Source organism: Ambystoma mexicanum, chromosome 5q, assembly GCF_040938575.1.
Source record: "Ambystoma mexicanum isolate Mex_15411 chromosome 5q, UKY_AmexF1_1, whole genome shotgun sequence".
NCBI lineage: Eukaryota > Metazoa > Chordata > Amphibia > Caudata > Ambystomatidae > Ambystoma > Ambystoma mexicanum.
This window is the reverse complement of record NC_090933.1, coordinates 850691926-850711892: the sequence shown is the minus strand read 5'-3', so window position 1 is coordinate 850711892 and position 19967 is coordinate 850691926. Positions and strand designations below refer to the sequence as shown.

The following is a 19967-nucleotide window of genomic DNA, read 5'->3' as shown; positions in this document are numbered from 1 at the left end:
TCTGAATGATGAAAAGCAGACCACGTATGCCCGAGGTGTGACTTCAACTTTACTAATTTGATCAACTTCAGAAGGATGAACGGCTGAGTTCTTCTTAGCCAGATTCAATGGGACCGGCAGGTTACACAATAACTACTGCAGGAAGATGCGTTCATCTACTGAGATATCTTACTGTTGAGTTGTATGTGCAGTCTTACTTGGCTAACATTCACATATACACTGACTCCAACGTCTTGCAACCCCGCTTCCCCCAGTCGGTCTCATCCTACCCCTTCATTATCCTTAACATTTCTCTTAATTCCTGAAGCCTTTGAAGGGAATTAAGTAGGTCAAATTGCTCTTGAGGTAGATGTGGGCTGGAAGAAAAATCTGTGGGGGCCGGAGCACCTACTCGAATCTCACTGGGAGATTCCTGTGAGCCGTGGACAACTTTTGAGAAAGATCGCCCCTGCTCATTATGAGATCTTGCCCCCAAGAGGAAGATTTCTTTTTGCGAGAGGCAATACCTACATGGCTGTCTGCATAACTGCTATATTGACTGTATTGTTGTACAGATAACTATCAGCGTTAGTATTCTAGTTGTTCACAAACGTTTGCATGTAGTGCCCTCTCGTGGTTAAATTGTACAGCGATTCCAAAAAGCAGTGCCCTGATATTTTGCCGGCAAATTAAATTCTTAACAAACACTTCGTTCACAGATTTTAAAACAAACGTGAAAAAACTTCATCTGCTGATGTTTAAAAACATGTTTTCACAAATGTACTAGCTCTAACAAGCATTTTACAGCAGACATAGATTTAGGCCTTTGTGCATATTCTTGGCAAATCCTCAACCCTTCCCTAGACAAAGATTTGAAGCACCTCCTTGTGGTGTTCGCAAGTCTGGCTTGTATATTGTTATGTTATGTTATCTGAACGTATTAAGCGTTCGTACGCCCGGAGGCGTCATGGCGCCAGTCGCGTGAGAGGGGGAAACACTGAGAGAAGGAGTCTGAGTTGAAAAGTTAACCTAAAATAAAAGGGCTTTCAACAGCCGCCGGAAGGTAGGATGATCAACGGTCACACGTAAGGCCAGAGGCAGGTCATTCCAGGCTTTAGCAACAGCCACCGAAAAGGCCCGCCCACCCATTCATAAGAGTCTGGTCAGGGGGATCGCCACAAGAAGCGCAGATCGAGAGTGCAGGGCATGAGTAGGAACATACTGCACACATTTCTCCTGCAGATACTCTGCTTTCAGCCCATAAAAGGCGCGATGCACAATGCACATAGACTTGAAAAGGATGCGCGTTTTCAACAGGGAACCAGTGAAGCTGCCTCAACAATGGGGACATGTGGGCTCCAAAAGGGGGAGCGAAGGATGGATTTATCAGCAGCGTTTTGAAGTAGCTAACGCCGGTTTATCAAATAGCGAGGTTGTGCTAGATACAAGGAATTACAGTAATCCAGTCCGCTCACAACAAGCGCAGCCACGACCAGGCCCTGACTGTTTGCGGGGGTCAAAGGAAGAACCTTCCGAAGAATACAGAGCTTAAAATTCCCAGTTCTACAAACCACTGCAACCTGCTCATCCATGGCAAGGGACGCAGAGATTTTTACCCCCAGGTTCCTGGCAGATGAGAGGGGGACATTACATCAAGTAAGGGGTTTGGCACCTTAATATAATGGGGGTAAATTGCTTCAGGCTACATGGGGTGGTAAATGTTTCAGATACATAAAACAGAACCACTCAAACATTCATAGCCAAGTCAATTCTCAAAGACAAAATGTTTAATGATACAAAACAACTGAAATTAATAGAGAAGTAAGCAGTATATTGCAATACAACGAAACCCATAAAGATGGTTAAAATAGTGAACAATGTATAGGTCACTCGTCTTTAAATTTGTTTTGCAAAGCCACCTTTGAAGAAACTTTTATGAAACGTGTTCCCTACGTCCCACATGTTGCTTGCAGAGGAAACATAAAACAGGGACCAAGTGAGGGGTGGGACGCAGTGCCCTGAGATCAACTGCCCCTGGGGGAGGAGCACTGAGTGGTCTGTCTGAATTCTGCCTCACCTCTCTGGTCTTCATTCTGCCTCCTCCCTTGCCTTTGCCTCGCCTGTTCTCTTACCTTCCCTCTCTTAATTTACTATATCTCTACTTACCATCCCCCTTTCCATCTCACACGTTTCCTACTTTCTTTTTTTATTTCATTTTTTTAAGCTTCTTGCATTTGGAATTTTAGGGTTCTTTTAAAAAACATTTATTTTCTTCTTTTTTTATGTTTTCCTTGTTTGAAGTGATTGTACACAGAGTTGTAATTTTTGTCTGGTTATTATGAAAAGTACTTATTATCATAGAAATGTAATATATGTAAAGTCTTGTTTTATTTTTATTATATTTGAAAAGTTGATTCTATCAACTAACCAAATAAAAAATAAAAAAACTTCTGTGTAATCTCCCCATTCCCTTTCACCTCTCCCTTCCTCCCATTTGACTCTCTCCCCCAAACTATGCCTAGTGTTCCATGGACTCGCCAAGCGACTGTCCAGCAAGCTTGTTAAGCGGTGTATTATGTTGTATTAATAAGTCATTATAATGTAATGTGCCCTTCAACACCATTGTGGCACAGGGCAACTAGTCTGTGCTTTGTGGTTGGTGAGAGGATAGGAGAAGTGGGAGCAGGATAAAAAGGAAACAACAACTAGAAAGATACAAAGAGGTAGAGGGGGGTGCCTGACACTGGCAGTAAGGGTGCATGTGTAACCAATGGTAGTGGATCAAGCAAAGTGTGTCAAGGCAAATAGGAAATAAAACCTGCCAGTCTATTGGGGCTGTTTCCAGTGCATGGATAGTGTGGCAACTGAATGAATCACTCCATGGTTTTGAGATGGACTGAAGATCTGCTCAAGTGTGCGCTCAAAGTGTGGAGGCGTCGTCTTCAGAAACAGTTTATAAACATCCCTCCTGGTGAACCAGGAGGAAAATCTGAATGTACCAAGCAAAACGCCAGCCTGAGGCGTCAGACTAAAGTGTTGGCTGTGTACAGATGAATGCAGGGAACAAGGGGAAGGGGCGGGAAAGATGGAGAATCTAGATTCTCCAAGTGCCATACCTGCGTGATTACTCAATTATGGATGAGCTTAAATTACCAATGTTGGGAGATGTGAGTACAATAAGGTGTGTGCTATCAAATCCTAGTACTGTGCACCCACGTATAGTACTAACACGGAACAGGCTGCATTCAGTGGAATAGGAGGGCACCTTCTCTATTTAATGACAGAGAGATGCTATCACCGTGTCCACCACTCTCTTAGGTGAGATAGAAATATGTAGCCCAATTTCAACATGCTTCAAGAAACAGAATAGAAATTCATACGGTGGCCAACTACATACATAGTATGTGGAATTGGCCTAGCTGCTACATGTACTACAGGGTAGTACAGTGGCTACATGATGGCACATAGAATACCTATTTAGAATTCTATATTTAGAACTTCATTAAAAAAGGAAACTGGTTGCCGCTGCCGTAACCTCACACGTTTGTGGTAGTAGTAGTATTTCAAGCTTAATTTGAGCATTTTTGCCCATCTGAGGCCCAAGTTATCATTCCAAATGTATAAATCTATTCTTAATACTTACAAAATTCCATACACAATTCATTATCTTACACATAACAAAACATTAATACTGTGTTGCATTCATATCAACACAGATGTTTCACTTTTTGTGTCTTGGCGTTAGTAACGATTGCTAATAACACACCAACTCATTAAGTACAATTCTACAACTTTTTATGAATATTTAATTTAAGTGGAAAAACTTGCAGAGCAATGAATCAGTGTTCTTTACAGAGGACACCTAGGTGGAAAAAGCGACTGCTTTTCATTCAAGCCATTGTGTTGTCTACACGTGTTTCAGCCCGTGTCCTAATACGTTGATCCAAAGGTTTTGATGGTTGTTGGCTGGGCTTTCTTCAGGGCGGGATTTGTTTCATGTGTGAAGGCCCTCGGGCATTGCTGATTGTGGTATCTATGCGCAGTATATCATTACAGTATCTAAAAATGTGGCCGTTGTGTGGTGTTTGTTCGGTACAGCCGCCACACCGATTTGGGGCATTTCTTGTCTGCCACAGTTCATCCTAATGAAAAGGAATCGTTGGGTGGTGATATGTATATATCTGGCGTGACCCAGGAACCACATGGTACTCCGTTGTCCGTATAACCAAGGGTCGGCCCATGCATCCACTCGGAAGAGCGCATTGTTGTTCGCCAAAGCACACCTCGAATGCAGATTTAATTTTCATAAAGTGTTTTCATTGCATGGTGCGATGCAAGCTTCATAGAGGTATGCTTCAGCAATTAAGCGATTGGGCGATTCATAACCCCCACGCCGCATGTTACCAGTATGTCAGTATTTTCTTGCCCAACCGCATTGGAAATGTAATGGTACAAGAGGACCGCAGCGAGGCATCTTGTTCACTTGACCATGTTCGCAATCTTATGAACTGCATTGGTGTTCTATTTTGGCGGCAAAGCTGTTTCACTTGACCAGCCTGTGTTTTGGTGCACAATGGCCCCGTGCTGCACTGTTGTTTTTCGAGGTTGGAGCATGTGTAGTGCATTGTTGTAATGGAGGCTCTGTGTGAAGCATGTGCTTTTTTGTTTACGGGTTGCTGGGACAAAACGGCATGAGTGCTGAGCGTGTCTTTACCCTAAGAGCTGGGAGGTCATACAATGTGCATAATGGGCTGTAATTTTGGACTGATTGCCGGAATTTATATGGACGCTCTTAAATGTCTGCACGGAATGTAATTCATGCGATTTATTCACACAGTTGTTCGTGGCCGCGCCTCTGTGTACTAACGCGAGCACTCCAGGTGAATGTGATCAATGCCTTACATGCTGTATCTGTGCATTCATCAGGTTTTGAAATTGGTAATGTCGAATGTGGGTAGCACGTATGGTCTTGGAATTCAAAATTTGAACCATTATAGGATGCAATAGGCGAAGAGATGAAGAGATTACAGATGGTTTCATGTACTTCTTTCTCGATGCTGGAGATGGGATCCGCAGGTTGGTGCATGGTCTCTGCCCGCATGACACAGCCTGTTTAAGGCGACGGTTTGTGTTGATTTCAGCTACTATGTAACATGATTGTGTGGAGGTTGCTGGTAGAATGAGTTTGCCGGCATTTTATTACACATGGCAAGGGAGAAAGGGCGGCATGTTTTTTGTTTTGTCACTCAGAACACAGTACCGCGTGTCGCTTAATAATTTAAGAAATGTACAAATTACTTTGAATTGGTGCAGTGTTTTCCGGCATACCAGATGCTCCCAATGGTATGCCGAGTGTTTAAATGGAGCGTTAATTTGCGCTCATACTTGCTTTACAAATAGCGAGAATTCAATGTGAACCTCGATTCAGCGCGAAACATTAACAGATCGGCCGTTTTGAACCTGCAATTTTCCAATGGGGCTGTTGATGGGCGACATCCCCTTTTGTTGTTGATGCATAATTTAAACAAGTGGACGTTCGGAATTATGAGTAAATTGGTTCATGGCCCCGGCGCCGCACGTTCCCTTTATGGTTCATGGGAGCGAAGGTAAACGCATATGGGCATTCAGAGGAACAAGCAGGTTTGTTCATGGCGCCACACCTGTCGGTGCATAATTTGAGGCGTTGTTCCAGAACAGAACAGGTATATTTCATTTGAATCCTACGCCCAACTGTTCATGGCCCTGTGGCGCAGTAATTGAGGTAATACTGTGGGATTAAGTGATTTAAGGAATGATGAATCGAGGGGCGCATGTATGCTTGCGCCATGAATTGAACTCCATAATGGCCGCAGTTTTTAACCAGCGGGGAGAAGCCCATGTCCCTTAGGGCAACAGGGCAGCATATGGTGCTTGAGAAATAAACATGGAGGCCGTGATTACATAAGGAACAGACAACCCCTAAGGTTGGTGTGGCAATGTTGTGCCTTTACAAGTGAGGTCTAGGTACGGCCACAGCTTTAAAGAACTGCTGCAATACTGGCGGGCGGAAATGAAAGGGGGGTCAGTGGCCGTATTTAGGAGTTTGCGTTTTATGTTTCGAGCCCATTTTGGTGCATTATGGGAATTGTAGTTGGGCACAGGATTGATATCAGATTGTTTTTTTATTCTGTAGATTCAATTTATTCCCGACGCAGTCATGCCCCTGGCCGGGGTTTAGTTCCCCGTATACCTGCAAGACTATAAGTCCCAGAATGCGTTTAGGCATTTGCCACGTGCATTTCTAAATAATGCGGCTTTCATGTAGCTGCTACGCATTGGTTAAGGTGCTCTCTATTGTTAAAAAAGGGTTTGGAAATGGAAAAATGGCGGCTTTACAGTGAAGAAATTTTCTTTCATTACAAATGCATGGGATTGGTTTTTCCAAAAAACGAAAGTAATCAGAGTTGGTTTCCAGTAACGTCCACACGAATAATAGGGAATACTTTCTACGAATAGGGATTTTCTGACCATTGATGTTAGGTGCAAACATGGTGTAAGTGCATGGCAATGGGATATGCTTTCCTGTGGTATTACTGTACATTGATGGTAACAGGTGTAAGTGCATGGCCATGGAATATTGTTTTCTGGGGTATTTACTAGCCATCGATGGTAGCAGGTGCAAGAAGGGTGCATGGCCATGGAATTGTGCCAGGCGTATCCCTTAGGCTTATACACAGCCCAAAACTGTTGGGTTTGAGAGATGGGTGCGTGCATATCTCCTGGGTTGATCGCCTTGCCTTGGGACAGGGGGGCATGTGCCTAAGGCATTTGGGGGGACAGCCCCGGGTAGTGTTGCGTGGGGGGGGGGCACTGCTGTGTGTAGTCCATCCCGTGGGAGGTGAATAGTTAAGTACATTTGCCATAGCACAGCAACGTGCAGAACTCGCGTGTCTGGACTTTTATGCAACATCCAAGGAAAATGTTAGGATGCATCCGGACTGAGTAATGGTTTCTTAAAGTGGGTTTCTACGTCTTTAGGACAGGATAGCGTGCCACAGGACTTAACATTCTTTTAAGAGGCACAATTACTGAAAGATTAGCGGAAACATTGCTGGTGGATAATAAAATTATGGCTAATAGTTTAGGTTGCATGGATACAAATAAGCCCCACTTCTGGATAACGAGACTACAAATACCAGAATGCAATTCGGCAGAAGGCGGTAGCATGGCCTGAAGTTGTTTAGATATTGAGGAATGTTGATGGATAATATGCTGGTTGGTTTTCAGGAGCCATTAGAAAGGGTTTTCCAGGAGGCATTACTTGGGGGAGATGATCCATACGGACAGGTAGCGATTGCACCGACCAAGATTTCCCGGAAATGGCAGGGTGGTTAATTATTCACTCCGCTGACGAATGAATTTATGTATGGGGGAAGGTACCTATCCACAAGGCAATGCTTTTGGGACACAACCTACAAGTCCAAAAAAGGTGTCCACAGTATGCCTCATGTCTGCATTGGGTGGATAACAAATTGTTTTCTGTTCAAATACAGGCAGGGGCATCTGGTGGTGGCAACGAGGGCTCCGCTTCTTCGAACAAATGGCGTTCTCTCAGCCCAAAAACACCTGCAAGGGCAGGGGGAATCAGGCACGGAGGGTTGAGAGAGTCGTGTCTACGAAGGAGATGGTTGGACAAAGCAAGGAACAGAGTCGGACCAGCGCCCCTTGGGAGCCTGAAACAGCAGGGGCGTCTGGTGGTGGCAACGAGGGCTCCGCTTCCTCGAACAAATGGCGCTCTCTCAGCCCAAAAACACCTGCAGGGGCAGGGTGGTATCAGGCACGGAGGGTTCAGAGAGTTGTGTCTACGAAGGAGACGGTTGGGCAAGGAACGGAGTCGGAACGGCGCCTCTTGGGAGCCTAAAACAGCAGGGGCGTCTGGTGGGGGCAGCGGGGGCTGCGCTTCCTCGAGCAAATTGCGCTCTCTCAGTCCAAAACACCTGCAGGGGCAGGTGGGTATCAGGCATGGAGGGTTGAGAGAGTGGTGTCTACGAAGGAGATGGTTGGACTATGCAAGAAACGGAGTCGGGCCAGCGCCCCTTGGGAGCCTAAAACGGCAGGGGCATCTGGTGGTGGCAACGAGGGCTCCGCTTCTTCGAACAAATGGCACTCTCTCAGCCCAGAAACACCTGCAGGGGCAGGGGGATAGCAGGCACGGAGGGTTGAGAGAGTTGGGGCTACCAAGGGATGGTTGGAAGAAAGGGGAGGCAGTTGGCCTCAAAGCGGTGGTCGAACCGGGAGCCGGTTGTGCAAGAGCAGGTCAAGGTATGACGGAAAGATGGAGGGGACTGAAGTATCCCTAGATCAGGCACAACCGACAAAGGTGAAATCCCTGGTCAAAGGAGGATAGACAGAGTTGCACTGGGCAGCAAGGTGTACTCAGAACTGCTACAACTACAAAATAGGAAAAGGGGGAGCCACGGTGGGCGGTAACCCACCTTTGGCCTGGCGGTGTTGTGGCGACCAATGAGAAGAGAAAGACTCCGAATGAGCCATTGCTAAACCGGAAGGGGGTGTCTGGCGGTAGCAATTGGGGCTCAGCTTCCCTCCAACAAACGGCGCTCCCTCAGTCTGCAAATACCTGCAGGGGCAGGCGGTTCTCAGACTCGAAGGTCTTGGGGGAGTTGGGCCTGCAATGGACATGGATAAAAAGGGGGAAGCAGGACAAGGAGCAGTCGCTACATCTTTGGAACTATTTTCAAGATCTGTTTGCTGTGGTTGTATATATGTGAAAATAAATCTGCGGCCTTGTTACGCCAAACCAAAAGAAAATGTCTCATTCAGCACCTTACTAGAGGGGAAAGGAAAGGGGCTGGCAAGAATGAGAAATGGGTGATACACTGGCCTAACTAATGGACAAATGCCCAGGTTATCACAACTACGTTTATTGAATTTCTACCTAGAGTGTAAACCACCAACCTTTTTCTTGACAGGACTGAGGATGGGCACTTTAAGATGATTTCTTCTATCTAACGACTGCTTGATGCATTTCTCTATTTCAGCTACATGGAGAAAAATAATAATTGACCTCCCTTGCATGGGCTGGGGACTAAGTTTTCTTTCAAAAGGTACAATTAGAAGCATGTAGAGATCGAGTTTCTCTCTGAGAGAATCACTAGACCCTCCACTGACAGACCTACCAGAACCCCCTATGCCAACCTCCTCGTCGTGCCCAGGGTCTCTAGAGCTCGGTCCAGAGGCTCAAGTTTCCCATTCATTGCAGCAAGTAGATGGAACGACCTTCCCCCTAGCTTGAGAAACGTATCCTCTCACCTAGCATTCCGCAAGGAAATTAAAACACGCTTATTTAACTAAAACACTTGCCTCAAGCCCACTTCACTCACGCCTGTAACCTTTCTCAACATCCCTATTGTAACCATTATGCAACTCCATATCATGTAACCACATTGCTACGCCCAATGTAACCAGTAAGCAATGCTGTATCATGTATTGAAACAGCTATGTCTTGACAGTGCCTCGATGCCCCCGGGCCGTAAGTGCGCTATAGAAGTTCAAAATAAATAAATAAATACATTTCACAAACCTCAATCAGGCCCAATCTTTCTTGCAGGCATTCTTTGATTTTCTATCCAAGTGTTGCTTGTCAGCCTTCTTTTTATTTTCATAGAACAAAGGTCACAGAAAAAAGTTGCAAACTTGTTCTTCGTTCTCATGTGATGGCAAGAGAAATACAAATTACTTTGCAACTTTGTAAGCCAACCAATTTCATGGTGAATTTTATATTAAGCTGATTGGCAATCTGAGCAAGCCCAAAGAGAGTAACAAAGAGTGCTTATTCTTCAATACTCGGTTCCCCATCGGGAGAATGTATTTATAATGTGCCTATTTCTAATATGTGGTGCAAGTCCCACTGCGATTATGCTCGGTAAATGTTATCAACTAGATCTGACTTAACTTGCCTACTGCGCCTCACCTGGAGGTCACGCATTAGCTTGTCATAATACAACACAAATAGTATGTCCCGCTGTTTACCATATGAATGACGGTGTTGTCTCGCTGCAGTCAAAGTCTCTCCCAGCATGTAAACACTTGCCACTCGCAGATAACTGAAATTTAAACGAGCAGCTACTAGAGCGCGTTGTGCGTTTCTCGCCTAAACTCAACATGCCATGTATGTATATGTCGGAGTCATCTTGGGAGCACGTCTTTTTTATTGGGAAAATACTCGTAGTCTTGTGATGAATACTGCCCAAGCTAATTGCTCTGTGTGTTGACCTTATATGAACGCCGCCTGTTTCAGTATTATTTATCGTACAATTTTTCTAAAGGGCGTGTTACTTTATGCATGCCTTAAATCTTTTAGACATCTACTCTTGTTTACATGGCGGCCATGTTGTTCGGTCACTCGTGGCCAGTAGTGGCGACCATTTTAATGGGATTATTTATTCATTGAGGTGCAAAATGGTGTTTCAGTGCCTTGAGTATAACCCACATAGAGAGTAAAAATGATGTTAAGACAACTGCATGGTTAAACACTGAAGTTACTAGGTAGTGCATATTTTGTTTTCTCCTCCATAGCAACATCATGCTGTACCAAGTTTACATTTTTTAATGTTCATGTGGACCTTCAAACGCTTTTTCAAAGGTTTTTTCCAAATTGTTTGCAGAACTGGAAAATGCCACCTTTGAAGAGTGTTTAAGGATTCTATTAAGCACGACATTCACTAGATTATAATAAGCACGCCATTAATGGTATTCTAGAGAATATTGTTATTGACAGGACCTCTACCGCATAAACAAGGCCCACTCTATATTGGTGTTGAGACCATTATTTACTGTGTCCAGTCCAAAGACCCATTTCTTTTCTGCCTTCTGTATGGGAGTGAGGGGTCCCCAGGTCCCCTCGCACCGTACACTCCTCAGTACAAGGCTTGGACCACGTGCCTCCGGTAGTGGGGTTGCCCCTTGCCCTTATGTAAAGTTAACCACAGTTGACTGCTACATAGATGGGACTACTGAGCAGGACACGGGGCATCCATCTTTTGTGCCCCCTTTCGACTCCATCTTGGGTAAACAGGCCTCACTGCGATAGTACAGCAATGCTCAGCTCCCCTTCCACCGCAGCAGCCAAGGACAGAGACACACACGCACAAGGCGCAGGCAGCTGGCTGCCCCCACCCTTGCATTCCCCCTGCGAAGGAAAGCTCTGCGCTCCCATTCTCACACAGAAGCCAGGGAAAGTTGCAACAACCAATATGATACAGTTTTCTTCCTCTGAGATCACTGCTAGCATGAGAACCAGTATGTGAACCAGGATGAGCTAAGCACTTTCTGCTCGATTCGTCCCCATAAACGTGCAAGCCACCCACCCCCATTTTAGAACAATTTATTGCCATCTTGACCCTGCGCTCCCTGTAAGGTATTTCTTTCAAGTGCCAGACCCTCGCCTGTGCTGCGAAACCCACCCAACAGACCCACTACTAACCTTAAGCATTTTTACTACAATGTATGTTTTTACTTATACTAATAGGTCTGAAACTTAGGCGATATGTGAAACACAGTTTGATTCTTTTACATGCACAATAAAGGTCAAGGCCTCTAATTAAAGCCACGAATGACCCAATTGTACTTCCAATAATTATTATGTGTAACTTGTGTAGAAATATGAAAAGTAGCATGAAATGTTTTAGATAATTTGTTATTTAGTGTTTTTCGAATGCAACATATTAGCTTAGGTAGTGACCACAGTGACCGGACCCTGACCTGGGTGGAGCACAGGATATTTGACGTCCGTCATCTCGTCAGCCACTCAACCAACCAGAAGGAAGAGATGCCACCCACACCTACAGCACCACACCGCCTGGCCAATCGGGTCCATTTAGCATTTTTTGTTAGAGTTACTTTAATCGATATATATACAAGTAATGATGTAAATGTTGGTAGGGGTTTTTTGGGTTATTTCCTAGCTGGAGAAATAAACCATCCTTTGAACTCTTGCAGCCGGGTCTCGGTGCCTTCTTCCCGGAAAGGGGTTGGGTTGGTTATTTTATTTTCTCTCACACGTAGTAAGCCGGGGAAAGGCACCTACATTTTTGGTGACCCCGCAACGTGATTTAGAGAGGTGCCTCGAGGCCTGCACCTCCCGGCAGCGAGATCCAGGGCGCCCCCAGCAAAACCATCGCCTCCGCGGTTGGCCAGACTGTGCACACCAAGAAGAAAGGGTCAAGGGTTTCCCGGTTGACGAATACCCGATCGAAAAGACTGCTCGCCAAGGCAGGCTACGGCTTGGTTTGGGGACGGACCTGAGCGAGGTCCGGCCGTGAGCGGTGACCCTCGGAGTACCTGACTAAACACGTGGAGTCCCGGTTGCAAAGACCCCAAAGGAAGGTAAGGGGAAAATACGGGAAGAAGGGAATTAGCAAACAAAGGGAAGAAGCTAGTTAAGAATAGGGTCTGTGTGAGTGACGGCGAGGCTTTTCTGATCTATCTTTTATATGGCCATTAGGTGTTGTAAGAAGTGAGAAGAAGAGAAGTGGTATCCTAGCCCGTACGGGGTAGAAGGCGGCGCTGCATAGCATTTGTCCCGACCAAGTGCAGAATAGAGATAAAGAGAAAATAGTAGGGGTCTCGTATATTGAGTAGACTCGGAGTAGTTTTAGAATATTCTTTTTCCGTGGAAGTAAGAAATCTTGAGACTTAATAAAGGTGAAAGAGGTGGGGAGTGAATGCGAAATAGTAGGTAGAATAGGGAAGAAGAAAAATTAGGGGCAGTAATGGAAATAGGGAAAGAACAAATGCGTGCAGGCAGTCCATGTGTATGTTGCATGATTATATGTTTGTCGGTCTGCTTTGTGTACATGTTTTATTGAACACGCTAAAGTATTTCAGTAAAAGTAAATTGTTGATTAATAAATAATAGGCAAAGAAATAAATTAGAGGTGACCAGGTAACACCTCTCAGAAAGAACAGCTAATGTGACATACCATAATTGCGAGCATTGATAAAGAACGTATTTTTCACATATTGTAACTGACATATCAAGTGAGAGGTGGGAGGGGACTCAAGGGTACCAGAACACACAAGAAAGGAAAAGAAGCATTGCGATGGGGGGAGTAACGCCACTGGCACATATTTGCCAGCACCTTCCACTATATAGCGACAGGATACAGAAGTATCACGATCAATGGATCACTGAAATAAAAGGAGATGGGATTATACCAATTTGGCCAGAAGGAGGGTCATTTGACAAAAGAGTGTTGGACCTAGTATCAACACATTTGCTAGCACGATACAAAGGGAAACAGTTACAGAACCGGAGAGAAGTGTTAGATTTATGGCGAATGTTCGAGGAAGTTACCCCCACGGCAGAGGTAGGTACCAGCCGAATGATAGAAAAGCAGAAAATACCTGAAGAAGTAGGCGGGACACCAAAAGGGGAGTGCTCAACAACTACAACCGAGAACGAAGTAACAAAAATCTATCCCTTAATGACCCGGCCAGCAGCATAGTTTAGTGAACCCCTGTATATACCACCCACCCCCACTGCTCAGGGCGGGGCAACAGCCCCCGAGCCTCCACCATATGACAAAGGAGGTCTGTACAGCCCCACAAGTGCGCCTCCTGTGGACATAGCACATTTAACAGGCGATTTAAATCGCCAGCTAGCACACGCACAAATGGAAATAACACGGCTAAGAGCTCTATGTGACAAAGGGCAAATGCTGCCAGGGGGAGGGGAGGTACGCCCGCTGTCACTGGCAGATCTCACCCCCCCGATAGGGGCAGTAAGCAATGCAACCCCAGCAGCCTCGGTATCAGGGCAATCTATAGCATCGCAAGGGATGTCATCACAGCAAAGACACGAACAAGAGTGGCAGTCGGGACAGTTCCTGTTCCAATTGAATAAAAAACCAGTGAGAATTATACGCCCAGATACACCAGAGAGTCAACAAAGTGGAGATCAGGGTGAAAGACAAGGAAGTGAACCCAAGGAAAACTGGGAGGATAATAAAGAAATAGAAGAAGTATGGGATGATTTAGATGAATACGAAGAGGCAGCTGCCGCAGAAGGTTCCCCACTGCCAAACTGCCATTACCCAGACACACTATCACCACCATTATGGCAAGGTAGATTAAGACAACAAACAGGGAGGACAGGAAACATACTGGTAAGTAAAACGAAAAAAGGGAGAACGAGCAAAACAGGAAAGAAACAGAAACTACAAATGCCACTGATACATAAAGGAGCAGATAGGCCAAATTATATTCCGTGGGCCCAAATGGACAAAAACAACCTGTTAAATCTCCTCCCCCAGCTGACGGGAGGAGCAGGTAAGTGGATACATGTATTTGAGAAGAACACGGCAGGCGTGCCGTTGGCTATAGGCGATGTGAAAAGCTTATTAGTATCAGTAATCGGGGACCAAGCAGACACAATCTGGGAAAGGGCAGGGTTCCCGGGAGTATCAAGAAGTAACCTCCCTTCTGGAGGTGAAACATAAACTATGTTCGATTTATCATCCAATGGCCAATGGAGTTGTGGAGAGGATCAACGGGCTGCTCAAAAGCAATTTATCGAAATTATGCAGCACGTTGAAAAAAAATTGGGTATATTGTCTGCCCCTAGCACTGTTCCAACTCAGGAATCAACCATGCAAGGATCACCATTTAAGCCCGCACGAAACTGTGACGGGGAGAAGAATGCACACGCCGCTCTCTCTTGTTAGGAGGGCGTCTGATGCACACAGGGCTGCCACAGTGCTGGGGGAAGAGTTTAAGGAATGCCTAGCACAACTAACGCGCGCAGTACGCAGCATAGCAAAACAAATTACTCCGCCATTTACTGAAGATGTAGTAACAGACACCTCCATGCCGGCAGCAGGTAGCCCAGAGGGGCCATTAATGCCAGGAGAATACATCTATGTTAGAAGCTTTGTAAGAAGGTGGAATTCACCAAGATTTCATGGTCCATACACAGTGGTGTACAGCACCCCAACTGCAGTTAAAGTAAAGGGACTGAAATACTGGGTGCACCTCTCAGATGTGAGAAGGGTGCGCGGTGTCGCACTCCCCCAAAATGAAACAGACTGTGTGGATGGCACCGCTAACACAGTCTGACACAATGAAAATTGCAACTAAGACAGGGAAAGAATAGTGAAAAAGCAAAATGTTTTTTTTTATATATTCTGTCTTTCTCTCTCTTTTTTTCTTTTTAAATCTCATATGAATCGTGTTATTTTTCTTCATTGTTTTCATGATAAATGGAAAGAAATTGTTAAATGCCTAATTGAGCAAAAAGATGAAAAAGAATGAACAATTGCAAATATGTTTCTTTTCATGATGACTTAACAAATTTGTTTCGCCCACATAGGTTCAACATGAGCCAATGCGATGAAACGGCTGAGCAGGCTGAAATGTTAGATAGAAATAGGGATGCCACTAGTGCCAGTAGATTAAGTAATGTGGAATGCGTTATAAAATATGCTGCCATACTATTTGCAATAATGATGTTTTATTTTATTTGGTATAATGTTGTTTTATTTGTGGCAAATGAAATGAACAAAGGGGGGAGCGGGGCTAATATGACAAAACCAGGGTCTAAACTAATACGGACTGTAGTAACAACCATTTTGAAGGGCACTTATAATGTTGAATCAAATAGCATAAATGTAAGACCACCCTATGTACAATTACACATGAACAAAAATGCTATTCCATTGTTGAGTAATACTATGGCTAAGGAAATAGAGCTTGGATGGAATGTAAATGATGATTACTATTGGTTGACTAACTGCAGAAATACAAGCATACACACACACACGGACCAGAAACCACTACTGAATACACACGTCACCATGAACAACATTGATGATGCATGGTCCAGAATATTCCCGCTGCAATATCAACGAGTTGGTACCCAATTAAAAAATAAAAGAAGGAGGAGAAAAAGGGGGGGGGCGGGAAAAAACAGATATGATATTTATCACAATCTGGGGTTAGATGAAATAGAGGGCCCCCGACACCCTGACCAATCAAATAAATGGTATTCAGACATGAGCACCGCAGCAAATCAAGCAAGTAATGAAAGTTGCTACGTGTGCTCACTTATTCCTCATGCAACTGCAACCCCAAAAATGTTAGTTTCACAGAAAATACCCCTGTCTGAGGCCCAATGTTTGATTCATCTGATGCTGTGTAGAATAAAAAAGACATTTCAGGCACATACAGTCGCCATGGAAAAATTGGAAAACGAACAAACATGCACCAGCAGACGACAAGGAGTAATCTGCCTCCAAGAGCCATTTTTCATCATAAAAGGGACAAGGTATGCAGACGACAACTGGCATGATGAAACAATTAAATGCAAAGCTGAGGGGCTTTGAGGGCTGCCAGACGAAGCATACGAGTGGGCAAAAGAAACGTGCATCCCCATCTGGTCACAGCATATCACCAAGCTGACATGGGTCACATCCCTGAAGAGACCTATAAAGATTCAAAGGGAAATACCGCACAAACTTTGCTTCCATGGAGAAGGGAAGGTGAATATGGGAACTGCACAGCAGTGCAATAAGACTTTAATAATACCAGATATGAAAAAAGGCACTGCTGCATTAATGGACATATACTGGATCTGTGGCAAACAAGCTTACCTGCATCTCCCAGCATCCTGGAGGGGCACTTGTGCCCTAGCCACACTTCACTCAGCACTAATGGTGATACCAGAGAGCCACGTTCAGTTTACAGCAAGGCCTTCGGCTGACAGTTCGACAGCAGGGCAATCGGCTGAACCATCGACAGCGTCCGATAAGAGACAATCACTGAGCCCCCAGCATAGAAACTATTGTCAGAAGAAACATTGAGAACCAAGTTGTTACGCAGCAAAAGATCCAATTATATTTCGTCCAAATCGTCGGAACTCCTTGCTGAAATCCCACAGCAGTACAAGCTTTTCTCATCTGCACAGACATTTTTTGCATCATTTCTAGCACCAGGCGTTAAAGCAAGGACAAACACGAAATGGCTGCAGATAACACGCTGGGAGCACATCCAGCTGGCTAACGACACTGAAGAAGGATTCAACATCATAAAAATAGAGCTCCGTGCACTGCGCCTGATGACGATGCAAAACAGATATGTCTTAGATCTTATCACGGCGATGGACGGCGGTGTTTGCAAAAAAATTGGGGGGGCGTGTTGCACATTCGTACCAACTTCAGATGCTGATAACGGGACACTGTCACACGTGATAACAGCAGTGCATAATTTAGGAGAAAGAATGAGAGCAGAAGGTGGAGCAGACAACAACACGTGGTTCAACAATCTGTTCAGCTGGATACCATCATGGGTGAACATAGTAGCGAAGATACTCATTTCCATTATTGTCTTTCTTCTCCTAATATTCTGTGTGTGCCAACTGGGACTAAGATGCTGTGAAAATAATATGCCTAATTCAGCGATGATGATGGTAACAGTGGGCCGACAGACAACGGTGGCTACCATGATAGATGCCCAAGTACAAACTGGAGAATACACCACACCGCAGTATAGAATGACTGCCATCTATAGGCAGTATGGGGACGTCGTCGATAATCTACATCACACTACCATTAAAGAACCAAAAGACTTGCTGTGGTATAACCAGGTTTGGATAGATTTAGATGGGGATGGTGGGATATACTTAATGGGCACCCCAGAAGAATATGCAAGAAGAGGTAACAGCTTAAGAAGTGTGTGCAAAGCATGGATGCCAATAAAGGGTACACCCGCTTGGGATGAGGCTGTGGCTGAAGCTGAACGCTACCGAAGGGAGAACGGAAAGAACGAGATAAGTAGTTTGTTACTTTAGATGTAACGAAAGGGGGGAATGTATGGGAGTGAGGGGCCCCCAGGCCCTCTCGCGCCGTACACTCCTCGGTATAAGGCTTGGACCACGTGCCTCCGGTAGTGGGATTGCCCCTTGCCCTTATGTAAAGTTAACCACGGTTGACCGCTACATAGATGGGACTACTGAGTAGGACACGGGGCATCCATCTTTTGTGCCCCCTTTCAACTCCATCTTGGGTAAACAGGCCTCACTGCGATAGTACAGCAATGCTCAGCTCCCCTTCCACCACAGCAGCCAAGGACAGAGACACACACACAAGGCGCACAGGCAGCTGACTGGCCCCCACCCTTGCACTCCCGCTGCGAAGGAAAGCTCTGCGCTCCCATTCTCACGCTGAAGCCGGAGAAAGTTGCAACAACCAATATGATACAGTTTTCTTCCTCTGAGGTCACTGCTAGCATGAGAACCAGCATGTGAACCAGGATGAGCTAAGCACTTTCTGCTCGTTCGTCCCCATAAATGTGCAAGCCACCCACCCCCATTTAGAGCAATTTATTTCCATCCTGATCCTGCGCTCCCTGTAAGGTATTTCTTTCAAGTGCCAGACCCTCGCCTGTGCTGCGAAACCCACCCAACACACCCACTACTAACCCTAAGCATCTTACCATAATATATGTTTTTACTTACACTAATAGGTCTAAAGCTTAGGAGATATTTGAAACACAGCTTGATTCTTTTTACATGCACAATAAAGGTCAAGGCCTCCAATTAAAGCCACAAATGACCCAATTGTACTGACAATAATTATTATGTGTAACTTGTGTAGAAATATGAAAAGTAGCATAAAATGTTTTAGATAATTTGTTATTTAGTGTTTTACGAATGCAACATATTAGCTTAGGTAGTGACCACAGTGACCGGACCCTGACCTGCGTGGAGCACAAGATATTTGACGTCCATCATCTCGTCAGCCACTCAGCCAATCAGAAGGGAGAGATGCCACCTACAGCACCACACCGCCTGGCCAATCGGGTCCATTTAGTATTTTTTGTTAGAGTTACTTTAATTGATATATATATGAGTGATGATGTAAATGTTTTGGAGGGTTTTTTGGGTTATTTCCTAGCTGGAGAAATAAACCATCCTTTGAACTCTTGCAGCCTGGTCTCAGTGCCTCCTTCCCCGACAGGGGTGGTTATTTTATTTTCTCTCACACGTAGTAAGCCGGGGAAAGGCACCTACAATGATCCAAACTGTTCGCTGCATATCCTGTGTATAATGATGTCTTCAGTTCACTCCTTTGTTCTGAATCTAATTCCATCTTCGCATTCTTTTTTTTGCTAGTTGCGACGTCTCCATCACTACTTGCCATTTGATGTCCGCTTTTTCAACAATAGCTAATAGTGATTTTGACCAACTTTCCAAAATTCCAGAATGTGGATTATGCGAAGACGGAGCTATAATGCGATAGGCAGGCAGAGGAGCTGGAGAAAGATTTTTCCTCAACGCAGAAATAGAGCGCCACACAACCGTATCGTATAGGGATTCAATGCCCAGTTCATGTCTCACTGCTATCATTGAAAAGTTTTTTGGTAATTTCAGAACAAGCCTCCAAAATATCCCCTCTAAGGGAGGCCAGGTGTCATGATGGAGGTTCCAGCCCGCCTCAGCTCCAAATGTAATCACTGGCACTACCTTCTGTCTATAGAGCTGCAAGACTGGTTCTAATGAGAATTTTCCATATTCGGTATGCAATTTGGAACCCTGAAGTGATAATGTAAGCATTTTTCGTATCAAAACCAACCGCAAGTACCACTCTCTTATAGAAGTGTTGAATATAATTCCTAGATAGCCCATAGATGTTACTTTTTCAATTTTTACGCCGTCAATCACCCACTTGAAGGATTTGTCTTTCTTACTCCTGGGGTTTCCAATTGCAACTATCTTTGATTTTTCCGTTTATAACTAGATCGTTTTTTACAGCATGTCCATGCAGACTCGATAGCAGTCTTTGAAGACCAATCTGTGTGGAGCCCATCAAAACTATATCATCAGCATAGATTAGATTTAACCGCTGGCCATTCACTTTTGGTGGAAAACAATGCACATCTTTAAACGTAAGCGGAATGTCCGAGATGAACAGTTTGAAAAGTAAGGCTGCCAAAGA

General features: G+C 44.8%; 1 protein-coding gene across 1 annotated transcript in view; it reads left to right on the top strand.

Moving 5' to 3' along the window:
• The window catches only part of LOC138498645 (type 2 phosphatidylinositol 4,5-bisphosphate 4-phosphatase-like), a 474081-nt gene that overhangs the window by 55777 nt on the left and 398337 nt on the right, over positions 1-19967 (top strand). The gene's annotated exons all lie outside the window — the stretch shown is intronic.